Below are 23,838 nucleotides of genomic sequence, written 5' to 3'. Positions count from 1 at the left end.
GGTAGGGAGAAAGGGGTTTGATAAGACCCGAAGACGGGAATAATTTATGGATTCCGCAGCGACGGGATAGAAAAATGAATAACAGCATTCACCCTTGGTGGCTTTTTCGACGGCCAATGCTACAATCTATGATCCTCTTTTTTACAGAGGTGTTTAGATGAATGGTGTGGGGAAAGGGGATCTGTTTTGCCCTTTCATTTCTTGTCGGATTTTTCATAGATCATATGTTTACTGGAGAGATGCGGTTTACGCAAAGAAAAATTAACGGATTTGGTTGCTAATTAAATAAGCGTTGGTTTCTAATTAAAGAATATGTTTCTCTTTCTTCCATTGATTTTTTTTACTACATTTTACATCGTACTGCATAGTAATCGGAAAAATGCGATTTCTGCAAAGAAAAATAAGCAGAAGTGCTGGTCTCTAAATAATGAAGGTTATTTTCTCCCTATAAAATTAAATATCAAGCATTTTCTTAAAAAAATAGAGGGGTTTGTTTATTTTTTATCCAATAAATTAGCATATTGGTTGAATATACTTTAATAATTGTTAACGTTGCATAATAAAAATAAAGACAAAAATAGGGCTGTAACAAGTTCTTAACATTTTCCCCATTTAGAGAATCTAATCAGTAATATGTCTCAAAAAGTTAAATTGCTAAATTTCATTTCATTTTCTGGGGGGCAGTCTTCTGCTCCTTTATGTAACATTTTACTCTATGGAAAAAACACTTTCAAATTTTAATAAAATGCTGCAACAACAGAACTATGAAAAGGGAGGACCCCAAAATCTGGACATTAACAGATAATGGTACATTGGATACATTGGACCCTTGATATGTGTGGGGGGCATATCACGGGTTTGTAGATGAGAAAATGTCATATAAGCTAGCAGGTTCTTTCTTCTCTCGTAAGTATAGTACTGGTATGGGGTAACGTTACTGCCACTCCAATGATAAATGCCTTCAACAGGAGCGGTTTAGATTTCGAGGGGAATATGGGTGTTTAACTCGTGGCCCTCAGGAGTTCCTGCCTAGTGCTATCGAGACGAAGGTCATTTAAATCACTTTGGGTTTTTAAGAAGGTTGGGGATATTCCTTTGTGATTAACAAATAATGACGCTTAAATAATTCTTGTAAAAATTCATATAAATTATATTAAAATTGTAAAGATATACAAAAATACATTAACGCGGATAAGTCGAAAGGAGCATAATATGATTTCTTTCGTCCCAAATCTGAAATGGCAGATAGCAACCGGGTGTGTTTTTTCCCCCTTTCTTTTTTTTTCCCACGTCTTCGTCATATTTAATTTCATAAAATAACATAAACGAAATAATTTCTGATTTGTATAGAACCGCCTGAGACTGACATCTGGAGCATCTATACCCCCTTTTACCTTCCTCCGTCGTTGTGCCACTCATGTATAATGATTTGCTTAATTGTGTATTAATATTCTTTTTTCAAGAAATTAGTTTAACATTTCGTGAAATGTGCAGCTTCTGAACATAGAAAAACTTCTCACAGTTTAAAATTTTTGCATAAATTTTTTTTAATTTTTAGCAGACATATCTCTTACAATTTTTATTTATTTATATATATATATTGTAGAACATGTTTTTTTTTTTTAATTTTAGTTTGAATTTAGTAACTATTTGATAAAAGAAACTCTAACCAATTATAAAATATAATATACAGCAAACTCCAGAAATTTCAATTACCCTAATGGAGAATCTTTTGAGATTTGGTTTATTCGGTGCCTGATTTTTTCAGTACACTCTGGAAATCTTCGAAATCTATCTTTTTCTTACAGAAAGTAATTAATTTCGTATCGAACATGCTCAGAATTTTACCACATTCTTTGTATTATATTTGAGAATATATATTTACAAGCATTGTTGTTGTTATTTTCCTCAGTTTTTTTCCTTAAACCTTTAATCAAAATATTCCATTTATAGTCACTAAAAATTTAATTATACATATATATGTATATAATTATTAATTATTATTAAAAATTAATTAATTCAAATTATTATTAGTAAAAATTATGTTAAAGTTTTTCATAGATCTTGCATTTATTGACTTTGCTTTTGAAAAACGTAATAGTTAATTTTGCTCCTCGTAATTTATCCTAATACAACAACCGAAATTCAATAATAAGAAACCTTAATATTAATATAAAATAAATTAAGAACACGGATTCGCATCATTAGTCAATTTCACTAAATTTTATATTCAAAGCAAATAAACTGCTCTGGCAGCATTTTTCCAGAACCAGCTGTGAGCTGTCCTAACAAAACAAAGAATATTCAACACAAATTTTCATCTGCTTCTGAGCAGATGGTATGGATTATTTTTTTTAAAATAAAAACAATTCAAATCTATTTAACCATTTGAAATGTGTTATTATTGGTAACTTCCTGCTTTGATATATTATAATTCAGCTAGTGTAATGCGGAATACTGTTCGCCGATTGGAATGATTTTGCATCCAGTTTGTGTAACGGAAATTAAACTGAAAATATGATTGCTAATTGAATAAAAATTAGTTTCTGATTGAAATCAAATATAATTAATGAAAATGACCGCTTGCTTATGTTTCCGCATTAATTGATAGATATATACATAAAGAAGTAATTTTGGAATCAATTTTTTTCATCGTTAGTATGGTCCATGTATCGGACTTCTTTGGTGCATATGTCTATGGAAAGTTTAAGAATGTTATAATAAACAATATAAAGGACAAAATTAGAAATTTGAAGAAGGCTTTTATAAGTTAAAAAATTACCTCTTACAGAAATCTTGAATAATTTTTCAAAAATGTTATAATTTTTATACAACTCAGCGTTTAGTGATTATAATTTAAAAATATTATTAATAGTAAATGCTGCTTTGATACTACATAAAACCAATAAAAATTTGTTCAAAACACACGAATATGATCAAGGAATGTGACTCTTTGAATGCGTAAATAAAAGTTTAATTTTAATAACTCGTTAAATTTTTCTAAAAAGAAACAACTTTCTTTTTGTTTTATTTTATTCTGTTGTGTAAACTTTAAGTGTTATTATGCCAACGTCAGTTTCAGGTTTGGTTTTTATTTCAGGTTCGTGCTCTCAACTAAAACTAATGACGATTAGATTGTTGTTTTGACAGGATGAAATTTTGACCATTTATGTTCATGCAAAGAAGCATTTAAAAAATACGAAACGAAAAAGTATATTCAGAAACAGTATAATAAAAGTTCGCGAACTAAAATTGAAAAGATACATACTTTTATAATATTAATGGAGGTAAGTAATAAATATGTAGAATTGCAAAATATATTAAACGATAACAAAAGTAAACTCATTCTCAAAGCCATTTACGAAGGGGAAAAAGAAGATACAATGGAATTTGCAATAGACAGCAATATTGTTATAATGCCAAATTTAAATCGATAAGAAAGTTAAATCATTCGTCATTGTAAGAGTTCACTCGTTTCTATAAATTAAAAATTTTAAAAGAAAAAATTAGAATAAAACCCTGAAAACAATATTCCTCGCATACAAAATTTTAATAAAATTTTTTTTTAAAAAAACCCACATTTGTGTAATAAAAAGTGCATCTTGAAAAAATTTTAATTGTTTTCTACTTGATTGTTTTATTATTAGTCTTAATTCATTGTTAGAAATATTAAGAAATAGGAAAATTTTCATCTCAGAATCACTGTATATTGATTAAACTAATATAGAAACAAAATTAATCAATAAATTAATTACTAAATTCTTAATTAATAACCAAGTTTTGAAAATAGAATAGTATATTAATATGGATAAAACCCGGAGGCACAATATCCCATTACTCTACCACAACAGCAAGTGAATGAAAAATCTTTCATTTTAACAAATATGAAACAAGCCGAATAAATAGGAAAACAAATTAAATAAATTTGGATAAAAAGCATTTCTCTTACAGTTTATTTTGGCAATAAAAGGCTTTTCAGTTCACTTCTTATTCTTCGAATAAGAAGAGACATTTTTTCTTCTTCTTATATTCTTCACTTATTATATTTTTATTCTTTACTACTTTCGTTGCATATTCCAAATAGTTCTGGAAAGAGCTCTTTTTATTCCCAAAAATATTTATCCTCAATTTGTCATTTGGTCAAGAAAATTTAAGCAGTTAAAACTACATACAGTTTATAAACTAAGTTCCGTCTTTAATTGAAATTCACCGAAGTTTTCTCAGAAATTTTTTGGAGAGTAAAATATTTGATCATTAAATTGGCAGGGTTAAATATGAAATAGAACGACAGAATTTTTTATTTGTTTTGATCTCAAACTAGCTTTACATTTATTGTCCACCCATGAGAAGACACTAAAAGAAATAAAACAGTAAGTAACAAATTCCATATCATCCAAATATAACTTTTACGTAGCTCGCTTTAAAGTATCTTGAAGAAAGGCCGTTCGGAGCTCCGACGATATATAATGAGAGTCATTTACACTCAGATAAAACATAAGAGGTGAAGTTTCGATATAACCGCAAGGTGCAGTAACGACAATTATTTCCACATTACGGACCATCATCGTAATCACCTTATCACTTAAATATCACCCTCTGCTGAGATAACCGGAACCAGAACACGGAAGCAGAGCAAAAAAAAAAGGAAAGTGGGGAAACGTTTGGAACAAGTTATCGGATCCCATTCCATCCTAACTGGAAGAAACAAGACACCGCTTGCCTTATCAATTCCCGGCCTACATCTTCCAACTAGATACGTAGATAAGAGCTCCATTCCATATGGACTCGCGTTTTAATAGTCTTTCGAAAACCGTTTAAGAACAAGCTTCTTTAAGAGCCTATTTCAATGCTGTATATTTCACTTGTGGAAGATGATTCTGCAGCAATTTAACACGCCGGATAATCACAAATGGTTGGTGCGAGAAGATTTATGGTTTTGTCTTGCTCCAATGCGATTCTCTCTTCTGTTTCTTCTGTTCTGTTCTATAAGAAAAAGGATTAACAGAAAATGATTTTTAAATAGTATTTCATTAACTTAATAAAACTGGACAACTAATTAAAACGTTGAAAATTACACTAAGAAATGAGACTTCTGTAGCAATTTAACATCAGGGATAAACATAAATAGTTCTACTGAGAAGTGCGTAGCTGCAGAAGATTTGCGGTTGTTTTGCTCCAGTGAGTTTACTGTCATTTGACTTTTCTATTGTTTCGTATTAAAAGAAGGATTAACTTAGAAGATTAATTAGTCATAAATAATATTCCGCTTGCTCTATTTTTAACGGTTGATTAAAAAAACTGGGCATTCCATCAGCAAATGATGGTACTGTCGCATCTAACATCATGGATCAATCATAAATGGTTGGGGAAAAGGGTTACTGAAAATTTACAGTTGTTTTGCTCAAATGTGACAACTCTCTATTAGCTATTTTGTTGCGTCGCATAAAAAAAAGATTGAGTAGCAGAAAATGTCTAAAAATAATAGCTCATCAGACAAAAAAAAAAATGTGTGTGTGTGTGTTTTAACAATTGTTTAAATTGTTGTAATTTCACTAACAGATTATTCTGCCACAATTTAATATAACGGATAATCATAATGGCTGGAAAATTAAAATGGACTCATCTCTTATGGTTTAAAAACTATTACATAACACCTCCGATTATCCACGGAATTGGGTGGCGCGGCCACCGCGGATAACAGAAATCGCGGATAATCTGAAAAAAGTTAAAAACGGGTATAGCAAAAGAGAAAACAGTCATTCCAACTTCCAATCGTTTTATGTACAATAAAACGTAAAATAAACAGCAGGAAATGTTTAACTAACGCTTACTATTTTAGTATATCACTCAAAACTAACCTAAAATGCATTTTGTGAATGAAAACAGAAAAGTGCTTTGTACTTACGAGAGGCGTCAAGGATACACAGAAAAATTAATACATATGTACTGTTTTAATACTGTAATGTATTATGTAATTAAAAAGCATAACTGTAAAACTACATCTTTTTGAAGAAATTAGTCATTTGTGTTTGCTTCTTGCTTTGAAAGCATTTTCTCTTGATCCGAGATTGTATTTTTCGTAGCATAAGTTTCTTGGCCAACTCTGATCACTTACTCATCAGAGGGGAAGGTTCCGAGAAGGCCTGGGATATTTTTGCCATAAATAAGCACGATGTTAGCAAATTTAACGTTTCGCTCAGTTTTGTGAACATATTTATTTTCTTTGCTTTACGCTTGTACAAAGAAAAAAAAAACTTTGTGCGGCAGGCGCGGATAATCGGGAGTCTACTGTACTCTCATGTTGCTTTATATAAAGATTTACAGTTGTTTTGCTCAAATGTAACAACTCTCAATTAGCTATTTTGCTGCTTCGCATAAAAAAAAGATTGAGTAGCAGAAAATGTCTAAAAATTATAGCTCATCAGACAAGAAAAAGTGTGTGTGTGTGTGTGTGTGTGTGTGTGTGTGTGCGCGCGCGCGCGCGCGTGTGTGTGTGTTTAACAATTGTTTAAATTGTTGTAATTTCACTAACAGAAGATTATTCTGCCACAATATAACGGATAATCATAATGGCTGGAAAATTAAAACGGACTCATGACTTATGGTTCAAAAACTATTACTCTCATGTTGCTTTATATAAAGAAGGGATTAACACAGGGAACCTTATACACAGGGAAAGTCAACACATAGATAATATTGCACGTGGGCCGGGGGAGGGGAGTAATGATGATTAATAAAGGATTATTTTCCCTAAGTTTCATACTGTAGGTCATTCATTTCTGTATGTGTAACTTTTTATTAGTCGAACATTAATGGAATTTTACATAATCCAATTTTTACAGGTTCATTGTAGTTGTTGACCTGTTTTCCTTTCAGACTGTGCCAAGATCTCTTCTGTAGGCTACTATTGTTGCTGAATCGTTTTATAGAATTCCTCTATCCCTGCCTTTCACAATGTGCATATGAAATTTGGGTTTTCTTCCATTTATTAGTTTTAAGTATTGATATCGCCAAACAGATAAAATTATTTTATGTCCCCCTGTAAATAGCCCTTTTTTTAACATTGTTTTTATTCGTAATTATTTTTAAAATCATAATTTCTTCGTTTTTGTGAAATGTAATTTCAGAGGTTGCAAATATTTAAAAGCCAGGTGTTAAAAACAATTGTAAATTATTCTGTACTATAATTCAATAATAATTTCAGAATTTTTATAGAAACGCAAAATTGTTATTACTACATCATGCCATGCACGGAACTATGCCACAATTTCGGAGACAATTACTTAAAAAAGATCGTTATTAAATGTATATTTTTTTATGTGCCTTTGCAACGATTTTTTTTTAATATTAAATAATAAAAATATTCCCACATGCTTTATTCTAAGCGTTAAAAGTTATGATGTTTTCTATTAACGTTTTTCTAAAAAATCATAAAAGGAATCCAAAACATTTTTACCAAAATGGGGGGAGGGAGTTGTTTAACGTTTATGTGTGTAAAGAAGTAGTTAAATCCGTCAAATATTATATTTTTACTAACTTAATTTCTTAAAATATGTAAGCCATAGAGGAGCAATTGTTTTTTTTTTTTTTTAATGCATTCGTAACTTAACAAGCGAGCTCAATGAAAAGTAGGAAACCAGCTGGAATGGTATCCCGGATACCTGCACTTGTGCATTAATCGCAAACATAAATTTATTTTTGCATTATTAACAGAACAATAGTTACGAAAGAGCTTATTAGAGTGCGATCTTTGGCAATTAATGCGCAAGTACTAGAAAAACCGAATGTGTATTTTGGAAATTTTTTTTCAGGCTAATTGACACAAAATCACATTCTAATTTTTTTAAACTTTTGAATACTAAATTTACATATTTAAGCCATTGCGTTTACGTGCTAGTGAAAATACAGACCGGTAAACGGTCAATCCATTAACAAATTTGGTTCCATATTTACCCATTAGATGTTAAATTTGCATGCCAATATTTATCTCGTTTCTAGAGGTCTAGCTCTTTTCGTTTTGTCTATATCGTGTTAACTTATAGACAACAGACAGATTTTTTTCTAAATGGATTTTTAAAAATTCGAGGGAAATCTACAAATTTCGAGTAGAAACCATACACCATATTTCCTCTGTACAGTTCAAAGTGTTTTTGAGTTATCATATTCATAGACAGACATAATTTCAAAAATTAATTTTTCGGACTCAGAGAGATCTAAAGCGCGGAGAATCGTCAAAATCTCGAGTTCGAATTTTTTGACGATTATATTATTTTTTCTTTGAACACTTCGCGTACGAGAAAGTGAAATCGACAATTGATAGAGACGTCTTCAGCTCTTCTGTAAAATAGCCAAGGCGCTCCGGAGTCTGTTAAGTTGCTATGAAATAGCTGAAATGCATCTGCCTTGGCACAAAAGATTACATTGACGGCGACAAGGGAAGTCAAGCAACAAAAGCTGCTGACAGATGAAATATGCGACCGAGGGACCAACTTATTGATGCTCGACTTCGACTGCAAAAAAGCAGTCAGTGTGTCCGACACGAATCGATGAACTCCCTTCGTATCTGGGGTCGTGTGAAATCAGTCTATTAGTAGACCAAAGGCCGGTTCTGTTCAAAGAGGACAGTTGTCGTTTTTCGGCTGGTTGGGCTCTTGGGTTTTCTTTGCCTTTTTCAAAGCTTTCTTCAACCAAGCTCCTGCTCACTTACTTACCTTTATGAAGGTGTAAAAGCGTAGACCATTGTTTGGAGTGGGGAAGTCTTTTTCGCCTTGGCTATTCAAGTAGTTACTGGCTTTTGGAAGGTGTACTCTATACAGGAGCTTTCGTCATGCAGTTGGCGTTGGTTGTTTTTTGACTAGGGAGTAAGCATTACAGAAGATGGATGAAGGTGAGGGCGCCGGCATGCGCAGCAGACGGACTCTTTTGTGCAGATGCTGAGATCGAACTGTTAGCTTGCTAAATACCGGCTTGCCTTGTTCAAACATCTACACGATTTAAAAGGATCTCCTTCATTCTCGTTATTAATTTGGGTGACTTTAATTTCAGTAAAGTTCATGATTGATCCAGATTTCACTGAAATGAAAGGAGAATAAGTGCATAAGCATTTAGAATAGATCTACGCGGAGGATAATTAGGCTCCTTATCCATCCTGATCCTTGAATAATACCAGCTGGAGTATTATTCATGTACTTGTACTAAATAAAGAACTATAGAAGGACAGAAAATCATGCATGCTATTTATTGTAACTCTTCTGACAATTTTTCTGAAATTATCGAGATTTTATTTGCACTTGCTTTTGCAATGCAAATAATTTTTGTCATTTATTTCTTTCAATTAAAATTATTTCTTGGCAGAAAGTAATTAAAATTGTAATCAATATTTTAAAGCGAAAGGAAAAAAAAATTTTAAATAAGGAATATCTAATATTGTACTGACCAAGACTTCAATCGAAACAGCAGTCTTAAAAAAAAAAAAAAAAAAAAAAAAAAAAAAAGTCTTTAATGCAGGGGTTCTTAACTTATTGAAAATGTACTATTAGATGTACATTACTTTGTTTTTGGTAGTGCAATTTTTGCACAAAAGAGTTTAATGAATGCTCAAATGAATTTTAAAGAGCGGCTGCTTAACATTTTGTTTTAATTATTAATATTCAATTGTATTAATTGTTTTTTACTTTTGTCTCGCCTTAAAATGGCACCTATAATTACAACAAGACTAGCCTCAGACTAGGATACTCTGTCAAATATTGTCATTCAAGTAAGGGTTATTTTTAAGTTTTTAGATATTTCATGTGACCGAAATCTCATGAAGGAATTTATTAAAAAAAACTTTTTCAATGTTTAGTTAAAATGAAGATATGAATATATTTCCGACAAAGGGATAAAATTTTTATACTTCTCAACTTATCATACCTCTATAAGAGTGCATTTTCAGCCATACTATTAATCAAAAATAAATATAAGGTATAAATACAATTTGCACCTGACTTATACTTGTTAATAATAAATATAAAGCCATGCATACCAAAATTGGACATTACGAAACAGACTCAGTTGTTGCATTAATGCTCATTAATAATAAATCTTTATATTTTGGTTTTAACTATTATTACCAACTATTTACAATATATAATAAATTTATGTTTTGTTGTGGTGAAAAAATTACGTTTACAAATATAATTGAATGATATGAATTTAAAATATTTATTTTTGGTTATAAACTAGCCACTTCAGTTCATTGAATTTTAATTAAAATATATACTAATAATTGCATGATTCTTATTTATGATTTTAATTAAATTATGCTTTTTATTCATAATTCTGATTATATTTATGATTCTTATTTACGTGGTACAAAATTTAAAATAAATTGAATATCCTTGCTCTAATACGTAAGCATAATATTAGAATAAATGCTTCATTCTTAAATGTCAGTAAAATTGAAATAAAAAACAGAAAATGTCGTTTAAACTAAGCGTATAAAGATATCTTAAAAATTTTTAGGTTATGCGTTTGCAAGCGATTTTAATTGTACTTGATAATGAGTTGATACATTTATATTTTACACATGGCTGGTTTCGAGTAATAACATGAAATTGTTTATATAAAATCTTCGCAACATCGCACCAAAAAAAATAATGTATGAAAATGTAAAAAGCTAATCAAATAATAAATAAAACTAATCAGATCGATAATTAGCAAAAAATTCTTTAATATTCAATACTTTCTTACAATTTTTTATATTATGAATTCAATTACAAAATACATATAAAAACAGTTAACTTTTCATTTAACTTACAAAAATCAAGAATTATTTATTTTATTAATTATATTTTCGTTTTGTCGAATTTTTCTCTCATCTCATGATTCTGTATTTTCTTATGTCATATCGTTGTTAAACAATTTATGCTTAGAAAGGCTACGATATTGAACTATAGGAAGGGGATTACATTTTACGAACCACTGTGAGAGCCAAAAGCTGTGATATCAAAGAAAATAAACTCATAGAAAATGGATGTCCGCTTGATATTACACTACAGATTTCGACAGAATCGGCAATGAATTGTGGTGCACCTTCCTTTAAATGTCAAGTGGTCGTGAAGATGTAATCCCTTCCCCTACAGAAAGATGTAGGCTTAGGAGTCATCTATTCATTGGGGGTGAGAAATAAACGTCCTTCCTCCTACTGTAAAGGGTTCTCGATTAGTTGTTTTACGGTCCTCTTTATAGACCTCAACCATTCACCGCCATCTTGAGGTACCTACCAGCTTTTACGATCGCCGGAATCATTTTTGGTGTGATATAACGAAACCATCAATCCTCGTAAAACTTTTGTGCCCCCATCTGGAAAGGCAAGTTTATTTCACACATAAAATACATGTGAATTTCAAGTGCCCAATACTTGCTAAGTCATTCTTTCCTCAATAGAACGAAATTATGATTAAATGAACGCTAAAAACGAGGATCGTATTGAATAGTATGCGAAGTCAGAAAGGGGTTGTTGTAGCATATTCAATTCTCGTTAAATCGCACATTTTCCACGATTATTCAAATATTCACCCGAATTAAAAAATATGCATAATAAATCCTCATAAGCCATCAAACAGTAAAAACGATCAAACATTGTTCCAAAAAAAAACGTGTCTTTAGAGACAGTGACTGATCAAGGTTAAAGTTGAGCTAAAATAGAGATTGTAAGCTATTTTGAGTCAGCTGATCTGATTAAAATATCTTTTAACTTACAAACTTTGAGTGATAGTTATAGGATATGGAGAAATATATTTATAATTAAATTAAAATGAAAAGCATGTCTTTTTTAATCATCTTAATATAATAAAATTGGTACAGAAAATTTTATAAACTTTAAGATGAAAAAAGCAATAATTATGTGCTCTCTGAATATATATATATTAAGTATAATAATCGAAACACAATTTAAACATCAATTACCAAAACTACTTTTCTTAGAAAAATAATTTTCTATAGTATACCATAGAAAAAATTTATGAAAACCTGCATTCTAGATATTCACTCTAATCATTTTTTTTCCAACTAGAATCTGCCTTAGATTTATTATGAATTTGACAGAAATATAAAAATATAAATCGAAGTTGAATAAGACAGTCTCACTAATATTCTCTGAAAAATAGTTTTACACTTTACTAGAGAAAATCAAATTAGTATGCTTAATACACTTAAAATCAGTATCTGCTTTGGAAAGTAGAATTTCTTAAGGTACGGAAGAAATTCTACTTTCTAAGAAGACGAATAAGAAGAGAAGAAGTAAGAATTTCTTAAGGCATTTATGTCTATGATATTTACTATATTATTATTACTATTATTTTACTTTGATGATTGATGAACCATCTCCGTGCAATAACCATTAGCTCCTCATAGGAAGAGATTAAATGCATTTGTAGGCTTCTAGTTTTAAAAATTCTACAAATTTCTTAGAAAATATTCAATAAATGCACAAATATTTTATACACCCTTGACTTTTAAGGTAATTAATATTAATTGCCTCATTTTAAAAATTACTAATAATAAGCAATAATTACGTTTCAAATTTCCTTTGCCATTATGGCTCAAGATCAACAATTCTTGCTAAAGTGTAATTCATTAGAGCATTTGTACATTTATTAAGAGAAGGACCTTCTTGAAACCAAGACACTTTATAAAAAAATTACAAAATTTATTGATTATTTTCAATTGAGAATTTAAGTACGAAATTAAATTTTTAGTTATTTACAACATGGTTTTCTTTTACTCCTTGAACTTATATACATGATGATCTAAAAGTGAGGAAAATTTTAAAAATCCTTGATTATACTATAGCATGTATAGATTATACTATACATATACATCTCTCCAAATTAGAAACCGAAGATTTGTGTTAAAATCCTGGAATATTTTTTATTTCCCGTTATTATAACGTTCCTTTAAGGTTCCATTTGATCTTCTAGATTATCAGAATGAAGATCTTCGTCGATCTAACGTTCCTTTTCGCCATCCACGGTGCCAGCTCATGACAGACAACTGTAACTGAATGGCAAGGAATAAAATTGCTTGGTTATTATTGTTTATATGTCAATCAAGTAACAATTTTTCGATCCCACTTTCGAAAAGGGGAAAGTTCATGGCAAATCTATTAAGACGTCTTAGTAAGAAGCGATCATTAGACGGATACCAACAATTTCACTTCACGCTCTTCAAACTTAAGTGCGATATAATGATCTCAATTTTATTTTGGATTGGTTACTGTTTCTGCTGGAAGTAGGCGTGGGCTTCTCATACATGTATGTCTTTCAATATAAAATTACTGACTTACATGTCAAAATTAATATTTATTATTTTATTGTATCAATATTTTTTTATACGTCTAACATTTGTTATCAATTTAGCTTTTTTAAATGAAAAATATCATTAATATTTAAAGCTTTAAATTGAAATGTGTTGAATTATGTAAAGATCTTCAGTAGTTTTTAAAGATTCAAATCCTTTTCATGACAAGTATGCTGTGCATATTTCATTTTAAAATTTATTGTGTGTGTTGCAGAAGGGAAAAGGACGTGATGCCATGCCAAGGCAATGGACAATTACATGGCATATGCAGTTGCGTGCTGATGTCATATTGGAACTTGAAAATTATCAATGAATATATTCTTTTAAGCCCTTTTTTACTGGGGACGGGGGGGGGGAGCAAAATACTATTTTGTAACTACAGAAAAATTATCAGGATAATTCAACTTAATATTTATATTATCAAGTAGATACTTTAGTATGGAACTCAATGACACACACAAGAAGTAGAGCTAAAACAATTTATTATCTCAACTCTGAACACAGTGACTGACAGATCTTCTGCTTTTATACTAGCAGGGAAAGTTCCAGAATACTCTTCTGGAGACAGTAATAAAAGTCCAGAACACTTGTCTGGTAAACTAAAGAAATGTCCAGAAGATTCTGGAACATGAAATAAAGGGAAACATAAAATCAAGGAATTAAATGTTTTCGCAGACTGTGAATCGCATTGTCTCTAACGAGATTCGAACTTACCATCTCTTGATTAAGTGACCAGTGCTATGACCATTCGGCCATGGATAGTCGACAGCCTATTTTCAATGCGGCAATATCAACAAACTGCTAATATTTAGCAAATGCAACTCAAAGACAATTCAATCTTAGAAGCGTTGTATTGATTATATAAGTGATGTTCTGTTAGTGAAGGGATATATATATATATATATCAATGGTAAAATTAACTTTTGATATCTTATTTAATATCATTTTCGTCTTTCGTCAAAGCATATCAGTATAAAGGTATAGCTGACTGCTCCGACCCGAAAGCACGGAAATATCTAAATGGCCGGACCTCCGCAACAGCATTGGCCGGAGCTAAGATTGATTTCTAAGATTCATCACCGGCAATGGTACAATCCTTCCCTTAGGAGGCAAGTTCAGACATCTATAGGGGGAGCCATCCCGCATAATTAATGTGACCAATAGGGCAGCGAGAACCAACCACCATTCCGCAAGCTTCTCATTCCTACGTCTGACATCGACATTGACTACACGAAGATGAACAGGGACACGCGCAAAATAACTGGATAGTTAACTGAAATCGAAAACCCAAACAAGCAAAAAAAAATTTTTTTTTAATTTACAAAATGTTATTATTTATATTTTTTTCTGTCGATTCATATTAATTAAAGAAATTTTCCTTTGAAACTGTGAATAAATCGTTGAAAATTTATTTAAGATTTAAATTTGAAATCTACGAACAATTTATATTTAATCCATATCGTGATTAAGTATGTAAGACTGAAAATACCATTCTACCAAAAGGAAAAGCTTCATTACTTCACAGAATTTATGAATTCAAGATTTTTTCAAAATTTAATGAACTTGCCACTTTTTGCTTCCAAATATTAAAGAATTTTGTTTGCCAATCTTTAAAAGAAATAAAGAAATCTTTGCAATAATTTTTCAGGTTTTAATATTTTTCTTATTGACAGCAAAATATTATTAAAAAATTCTTTTGATATTAAAATGGTACTTGCTCTTATTGGTTAATATTAATATCAACCTCCTCGTTTAAGAACTAAGGATTTTTCAGCCATGATAGCAATTCTTTTTTATTCAAAAGAACCAAATTATTACAAAATGACACAATGATTAAAGGGTTTAACAATAAATTAAATTGACTTATTTTTATACTACGCATTTCTTGTTTGAAACATTTATTTCGAAGAAAAAATGATAATTAAAAAACCGCCTATTACTGCAGTCATTACTCAGATGATATATTAATTACACCCATGACGGTGAATGGCACCGGCTGTCTATAATACAAGCCGTCTCACTTTGGATCTTCCCGTCAAAACGGTTACTATGTGCCTCAGGTACCAAACCTAATTCTCAAGTAACAACCCCTGATTCAGCGTAACGAGGTTGGACAAGCTCTTTGACGTCGGCAAGATGTTGAACGTCTGACTTATGGTGGCAAAAAGATCCTAATTGCGAACTTTTTACCTTTCCCAACCCTCTTCAAGAAGGCCAGCTTCCTATGGTCCAAATTAAACCCTCAGCTTGGTGGTGAGGGGTTATTATTTGTGACAGCTGACAGACAGGAGGAGGTTTCATGCGAAAGACGTGTGAGGTTCACACTTAGAACTAGTACTTTCCAAATCTTCCTCCGCGTTTCAGAATCAATAACTTGGGATTGTTAGGAGTATTCATATGCCGAGCTTTAAGAATTGTAGAAAATTATCATGTCTGAAATTGGCAATTATGCTGAGAGAAAGGTTAAAAAGGTTTTAGAAATCTGAAGTTGTGTACAGATATTTTGGAGAATAAGAAGGGGTTGTGAGAAAGAGCAAAAGTAAACCATTGTTTAAAATATTTATGATAATGTTCTGGAACCATTCTGTGTAAATCCTACAGTTGATCACTCCAATTTATAGGTATTCAAATTATTTTGTAATGAAATAATTTAATTAAAATTGTAATATATTTTTGATTTTATTCTTTAATTTACATAAAATTGATAGCACAACTATTTTGCTTAAAATTTCTCATAATTTTATTGCTAAGTGGCAAGTGAAATAATATTTTAAAAACTAGCTTTCGTTATCTATCTATCTTATGTCATTTTTTGAGCTGGAGAAAAAAACATGCAATTGAAGTTAAACAGTTTAATTTGTAATCTGAAATATTATTTGACCTTTATTTATTTATTTTTATTATATCTGATATTGTTGATCTTCTTTTCTTCTCTCCGTTGATAGTAAAAGTCGGAGAGAATAAAACTATACGGAATTGTTAGTTTTCTATGTTTTTCCTTGCATATTATGCATAATAAATTACTCCCACTACAAGCCATATGCAGTGACTTTTTAGAAGATAGATTTCCTGTTGTTTTTGGTACTCCTATAAGTCGATAAAAAGCTGTTTAAATAGTTAGCATAAAATTATTACCATAAAACACAGAAAGAAAAATTATTATCTCAAATTATTATTACCAAATTATTATTTATTACCATAAAGAAATCCTTTCACATAATCTTAGCACAAAGCAATCGACCATCAAGAGATAGTTTCCCATTTTAAATTATTAAACATTTTCATTTGATTTGGCATGTTGTATGTTTATGAACATGACATTTTGTCATCTGTATCATTCATTTTGTCATTTGTATTTTTTCCTGACTTCCTGTTAGAATGTTGAATTTTTTTTTTTATATTTATGTATTCTTAATGATCTTTATTACATTTTGTGATTTTGATAACTGATCAAATTTATTATAATAATGTATATATAAATAAATGATTATATTATTATTTAAAATGAAATTGGATTAAAAATGAAATTAATTCACATTTAGCAATTTTAAGCTATAATAAAGGCCATTAATCAATAAAAATTCGTAACAATGTTGAACAAGCTCATCTTTTCTTTTACTTTTTCTCAATTTCAAAATCTGATTGGGCTCTATTTTTTAGGAACCAACAGGAGAGGTCTTCCCAAAACTTTCTCGCATACTTTCCAATTAAAATGCCCCTCCCTACATAAAATTATGAACCTTGGGTAAGACCGCACACGCCTTACATGGCATTAGCAAACAATAGTGGCGAAATGTAAATCTTCGCCATAAATCTAACATTTTTACTGAATCGACCACGCGAATATGTATTTTGAACGCCTTTTTGCTGACCTAATGAAATCAAAATTTGACACGAAACTACAGTTGCAGTTACAAGATATTATATAGAGTTTCATTGATGTGAGTCAGTCTGTTTATAAACTATTGCTTTCACTTGCATGCGGAAGTACAGGCAGACAGACAATCAATCCCACGACTGATTTAGCTCAAATTTAGAAAAAAAAACATTTTAAAGGCTAAACTTGGGTACCAAATCTGATACTCGCTCTTTTTGTTTTGTAGCTATTGAGTTCAGTTGTATTCGAACTGCCAAACAGAATCATTCAAAATTTGACAGAAATCTACAAATTCGGTTGTAAGTATATATACTGAATTTCAGCCTTCTGGCTCAAAGCGGGTTTTTTTTTTTTTTTTTTTGTGTGTGTGTGTGTGTGTGTGTGTGTGTGTGTGTGTGTGTGTGTGTGTGTGTGTGTGTGTGTGTGTGTGTGTGTGTGTGTGTGTGTGTGTGTGTGTGTGTGTTCATAGACAGACAAATATACACAATGTCAAAAAATGCGTTTTTAAAACTCAAGGTCTGAAATGTGGGGATTCATCAAAATCTCGACTCCGAATTTTTTAACGATTGCGATATTCCCTCTATACTTCGTATACCAGAAAGTGAAAATCAGAATTTTCATTTGACACGAAATCTGAATCATCAACTGTAAGAACATCTCTAAATCTATGAACGTCAGCGTTTTAACTTTCTAAGCATTTCTAATATTGACCCAAAGTATTATGAAAAGTGAAAAAATATATCTCTTTGGGATTTCATGAAGAGATTCAAAATTTATTCGCAAAAAAATTCACTTTTACTTACTTTACAGTCCCACGAAAGGTGGAGGGGTACTTCGTAATTGAGGATGAGAAGTGTCCGGCATGGTGGTTGGTTCTCGCCACCATTGTGGGTATACTAAACGGTTGGAGTAGGCTACCTCCCATCGACGACGGGACGTTCTTCCTTAGGGAAAGGTTGTACCGTGGCTGGTGATAGCCCATAGGACCCAACAACAGTTCTTTCCAATGTTGCTGTTGCTTCGGTCCGGTCATTCAAGCTTTTCCGTGTGCCTTCGAGTGAGTCTGAGTAGTCAGTCTATGATTTATTTGATTCGCATGTTTCATGTTTCTAAGAAAGAAATTTTAAATTCGCTCACTTCCTAATATAATTAAATTCTAAATTTTTCTTAGCTATTGTTTCTTGATAACATTAGAATATTTTAATAATCTGAAAACTTTTTATAATCAATTAATATATTAATTCAGCAAGAAAAGTTAATTTTACAGAAGCGGCATTGTTTAAAAATAATTTTGCGATATATTATTTTTTTTCCTATGTCTCAAAATATAAAACAATATTCCATAATATTTGTAACCATGGATTATGAAATACATCAAAAACTAAAAATTAGAAAATAATAAAAATCAAATGATTTTCAGTACTATTTTATTAGTGTCGTTAAACTTGGGAAATAATACTTTTTTCGGAAACCAAGCAATACAATAAGAAATGAAGACTCACCTCAGCCATAAGGCAGAAATTCTTGAATATTCAACGCAATTTAAAATAGATTATAAAAATGATTAAAATTATAATTTATTTAAAGCATTTCTATCAGAATTTTACATATTTATCATTTTTTAGACATGTTGTTATGTTTCCATATGCATATTTTTGATTTCAAAAAATTAATCAAAATAAGAATTTAGGATTATAAAAATATAAGAGAAATTTTTTTCTTAGAATTCGAATGCTATTAATGTGCAGTAGAATATTTGCAATTATGTTAAAATATTAAGCATGCAGATTATGTACAAATTAGAATATTTATTCTTAGAAATCTAAAATACCAATTGAAGGAAATTTTCTTCATGTTAAAATGTTACGTAACTGTTCAAAATATGGATATTGACTTACAGGAAATCAGCCATTTTGGTACAAGTGGTTTGAGTATGGTTTGGTTTCGTGAATGTGGCCACACTCGATTCTTAAATAGGGCTTAAATGTTTTGATACTTTTTCAAACCGCAATGATTATCAAAAGAAATAGACTAAGAAATAGAAATAATAAATATGAAGAGATTCTTTATTGATGCATTCAAAATGAAAAGTAATTTTTTTAAATCAAAACTCGAATGTCAAATAAAATTTGAAAGAGAATGAGGTTCAGAAAATAATAGAAGGCTAGACAAAACCATAATGAGTTCAAATTAATTTGATAAAGATAGAAAAAAAATCCTAAGCTTTCATTGTGTCAAAATCAAAATATAGTATAAATGTGATCAGGATTTCAATCTGCTTAAAAGTTTTCTAATCTACGCCTCATAATTTAACGATTTTTATTTTGTCCACCAGATTTTTGATATAAAAAATTACTTTTTTCTTTCAGCACATTTCTAAAAGTTTGCTTTTTTTTTTGTATTTATTATTTCCACTTCTCATCCGAATTTCTTCTTATGGCGAAATATTATTATTAAAAAATCTTAATTGGCATTTAAAACCATCTACACTGCCTTAAAAATTGTAAATATTGTAATTATGAAATTTCTATTCCTTAGGATAGATTTTCTGTCTTGAAAATGCACAAAACGAAAGCATATAAAAAAACATATTATATTAGCTCTGTGCATTTTAGTATGGAGTATGGTCATTTCTAAACATTCTATAGACACAACGGTGATGCCAAAATTATGTTTATTAATTCGCCTCCAAAGACTATTGTCAAAGTAATCAAAAGACCGATCCTAAAAGGCTGCAGGGAACAGGTTAAAAGATGCAGCACGTCTCTTGAGAGCATCCCATACATACTCAACCATGTTCATTTCTTGTGTTGAAAATGTCTTGGTCATCTCATATCACAATAGTCTTCTCATAATAGTAATTTTCCATCAACCTAACCCTGTGTAATCTATCATTATTATCTTATAGGACGAAAAAGTTGCCCACTGCAACTGCGTTAGGACGAATAATTTGATCACGAATGTCGTCATGAGTATATAAAAAAGCATTAATGGAATCTCTAAGGACAGTGTACAGATCAGTTGTGTCATCTACACAAATAACTGCCCAAACACAGATCCAAGAAAAATACCATATACATTTACAAAAAAATTTAATGTATATGGTAGGATTAATAAGATTTTCTGGCCCCTGTCAGGACTACAACCTTTTTTCGTCACTTTGAAAACAAAATATGAATTCATCAGTAAAGAGTAGAAATTTCTAGTGAGTTGCAATCCACTTGATATGTGTGCTTATCCAATGAAACCTTTCATTTCGATGGTGTGAGGGATAAAATATCGTTGGATATCTCCCATTCAGCCCTCCTTTATGAAGCCTTCTGCCTACAATTGTCCTTCTACAAGTATTCCAGTAGATACTAAAAGAAACCATCTGAGATGGGATGGTGCAGAGGCTCTCAGCTTCAAACAATGCCAGTCATCTGAGGCACTTACAGCTCTAGGTCTTTCTTAGTTGTACCTTCTACAAGCTGGTTATATCTTTAGAAGGCAACCTCTATAAATTGTGGATTAGCATACTTTTGATCATCTTGCTAAATAGAATTTCTCCTGGTCCACTTTCATTCCTCCAATGGCACTCCATTGTAATTTTTCTGTTTATTGTTGTTGAGGACTCATATTTAAAAACTTTCTCGTGAGTACTCATATAATGATTATTTCGAATTTTCGCTTGCAAAAACTGCAGAAGATTTTATAGCATGTTTTCGGCCACCTATCGATATTAACCGATGGTAGTAAATAGGGATAATTCAGCACCGATTTTTTTTCTGACTGTTTAAAAGTTCTATATCATTCATTGTATTATTTATATTTCCAAATGTTTTGCTTCAAGAACTTTCCTCATAATTAACCACAGAAATATGTGTCACTCTATACAAATGCGATTATTCTATTTAAAGATGATAGAAAAGTGTGAAAGAAATTAAAGCAAGAAGCAGAATTCACTCTCTGCATTCATTACCTTCAAGGAAGTTTCTTTGCGATCAGTTAATGTGAAATCATTCACACATACGTAAGAAAAAAAAAAAAAAAAAAAAAAAAAAACATGCCATATTTTCTTACAAATAATTATAATTCATCTTTTGCTATGATGCAAAGATGAATTCCCATATGAATTGCCGAGATACACTTTATAAATATCACTTGAGCGCTTGTTGATTCCACTTCGTGTAAAACAGGGAAGCATTGCTGCACATGTTTGAAAGGATTTTACTTAATTACATTTGTTTAATTAAAGCAAAATGAACGCAATAATACCATCAACTTAATTTTGAACGTCGACCAGAGGACGTGATGAAGTCAGTTCTGGCACCCTCTCCACTTGCCTTCCGGGCACACGACTTACAGGACAGTTCTTCAGTGGAGTCGGGTTTCGAATCTGGATACTCAAGGCCCCCAAATCGAGACTTTACCTGTACACTACCACGGAACACTGCTGAAAGAATAATTCTTAAGGAAAAATTTCCTCAAATGGGTAATGTTACGAGTGCGAAATTTGATTAAGGAAACGAAAGTAAAATTGTCCTTTACAATCTTAAACAATCGTTAAACACCCCCAAATCCATGAGTGACGGCGGCCATTCATCCTCTCTGATAAGCTGACAAGCAAACAAAAACAAGCCTGATGTCTTAGGAATGGAATCTTGAAAAATAAATGTCCCGGAATCGATACCATTATAAGCAGTAAATTTGGGTAGGCAGCCTTCTAATTGGATCGTTAGGAGATCTGGGAGGTTTAATTATGGGAGCTATCGGCAGTCCCTCGTTTAATAAATGCAAAAACGTTTTCGTTCGCAGAAGACATTTTAAGGAGGGGAAAAAACCTTTTCCTGGGTCATTGAGGTATATTCCGAGTGTTTAGTCCTCTCTTTTGTAAGATCGGAGAGCCGTACAATTATTTTTTACTGTCCAACTAACTTTTTCCGAAACTTTTTATCTTTGCGGGGAAATGTTCCCAAACTGTCTCCTTCGTTCGGCCTCCCTCTGTGACGTCACCGCCTGACGACCGGAATAATAATTATCGCGTCACTTTCTCACCGTGGGGGAGGCGGCAAGTCGTGGGGGAACGCCATAAAACTGTAGAAAAAGCTTCGCCGCTTATCGGGCCACACTTATCGTTCTGCAGCATTAATGGCTTATTTTATAATGCTTCATCTCCCATTTCTAGTTAATTACTGCAGACAAATGGTTTCTAAAGTCCTTAATGACTTATTTAACTAAGTATTTAAGTCGATAATTTGTCGCTGTTTTTGCGATGGGCTGGCTTTTTGGGAACAAAAAGATTTTGCATTTTCCCCCGCGTCCCCGCTCTCTGTAAGGCAGCCAATCAAAGCTCGATGATGCGCCTATGAAAAGGAGGAAAAGCGATTTTGAATAATAATTATTAGCGTCGATTACTGGTCGCGGGGAAATTTATTACGCTTCATTAACGGAGCTCAAATGTATCTGCTAATGGCCCAAATTGATTGGCGCAAAAACCCCTTGTCCGACGCCAAAAATTCCCCGCGTTCCTTTTGTTTGACGCCCGCTCTGATAACAAGAGCCGTTATACGCAAATTGAATCTTTTCGAAACGGAGCCGGCTTAAAAAATGAAAGAGGAACAGAACGCAAAATCTACACCTAATTATCTCGCCAGGGTGCACAAAGTGTCAGGCCAATGGCTACATAAAAGAAAATGTTGCTTTTTCCAACGACTTGCGCTGGCCGTTTTTGCCGGATTATCTTGGAACCTTCACGATTATGAAGTCATAAATTAAGACACCAGAAGTTGCTGCAAACCAGCCGTTTCATAATTAAAACAAATTTTTCTTTCAATGCAAGCTGTATTAATTGACGCAGATCGTTAATATCGAATCGTTTAGGAGCCTAATTTGCGACGAGTTAGGCTTTAATGACGACAGATTTTTCGTCTTTTCTCTCATAATTTTAGAGCACTTTTCATAATTTTTAACGAATCTATTCACTATCTGGAATGTGTAATAGCCTTTTTTTGGAGCAACCTCGATAAGAAATGAGTTTATTTAAACAAAAATTAAAGACTTTTCTAGTGGCTATCTTGAAGCACTTGCAATCATGTTCTGCCCAGTTTATCTCTCTCATAAACCATAATCACATTTTTAAATGCTATTTTGGGATTCTGTATGAAATTATTTAACAACAAATAAAAGTTTACTAAGCTTTTAATTAGGCTTTCCCACTTCTTTTGGCACCGCTGTGAAATTCACTTAAAAAGAACTAAGCAATCCTCCCTTGATGCTTTTTTTTTCTGAATTAGTTTGATAAAACTTGTATGAAATTATTAGATAAACTATTAGATATAAGTTCAGTGCAATATATTGTGCTTCATTTATTTATTTTTTGTTTTCTGATGTTTATATCGATATAGCAATTCTTTTAATTGGTATCAGCAATAAATATTATAAAAGACGTTCAAAATGAATATTCGCACGATAAATTAAGAAGAAATGTTAGATTCACACCAAAGATCTACATTTCGTAACTACTGTTGTCTAATGCCATGCAAGGAATTTGAGGCCTGATTCCATAATTTTATGACGGGTGGGGGATAGGACCTTAAGTGGAGAATACGCGAGAAAAATTTGAGGAGAGCACTTACGCT

Source organism: Argiope bruennichi, chromosome X2 (assembly GCF_947563725.1).
Source record: "Argiope bruennichi chromosome X2, qqArgBrue1.1, whole genome shotgun sequence".
Lineage (NCBI taxonomy): Eukaryota > Metazoa > Arthropoda > Arachnida > Araneae > Araneidae > Argiope > Argiope bruennichi.
This window is presented reverse-complemented; position numbering follows the sequence as displayed.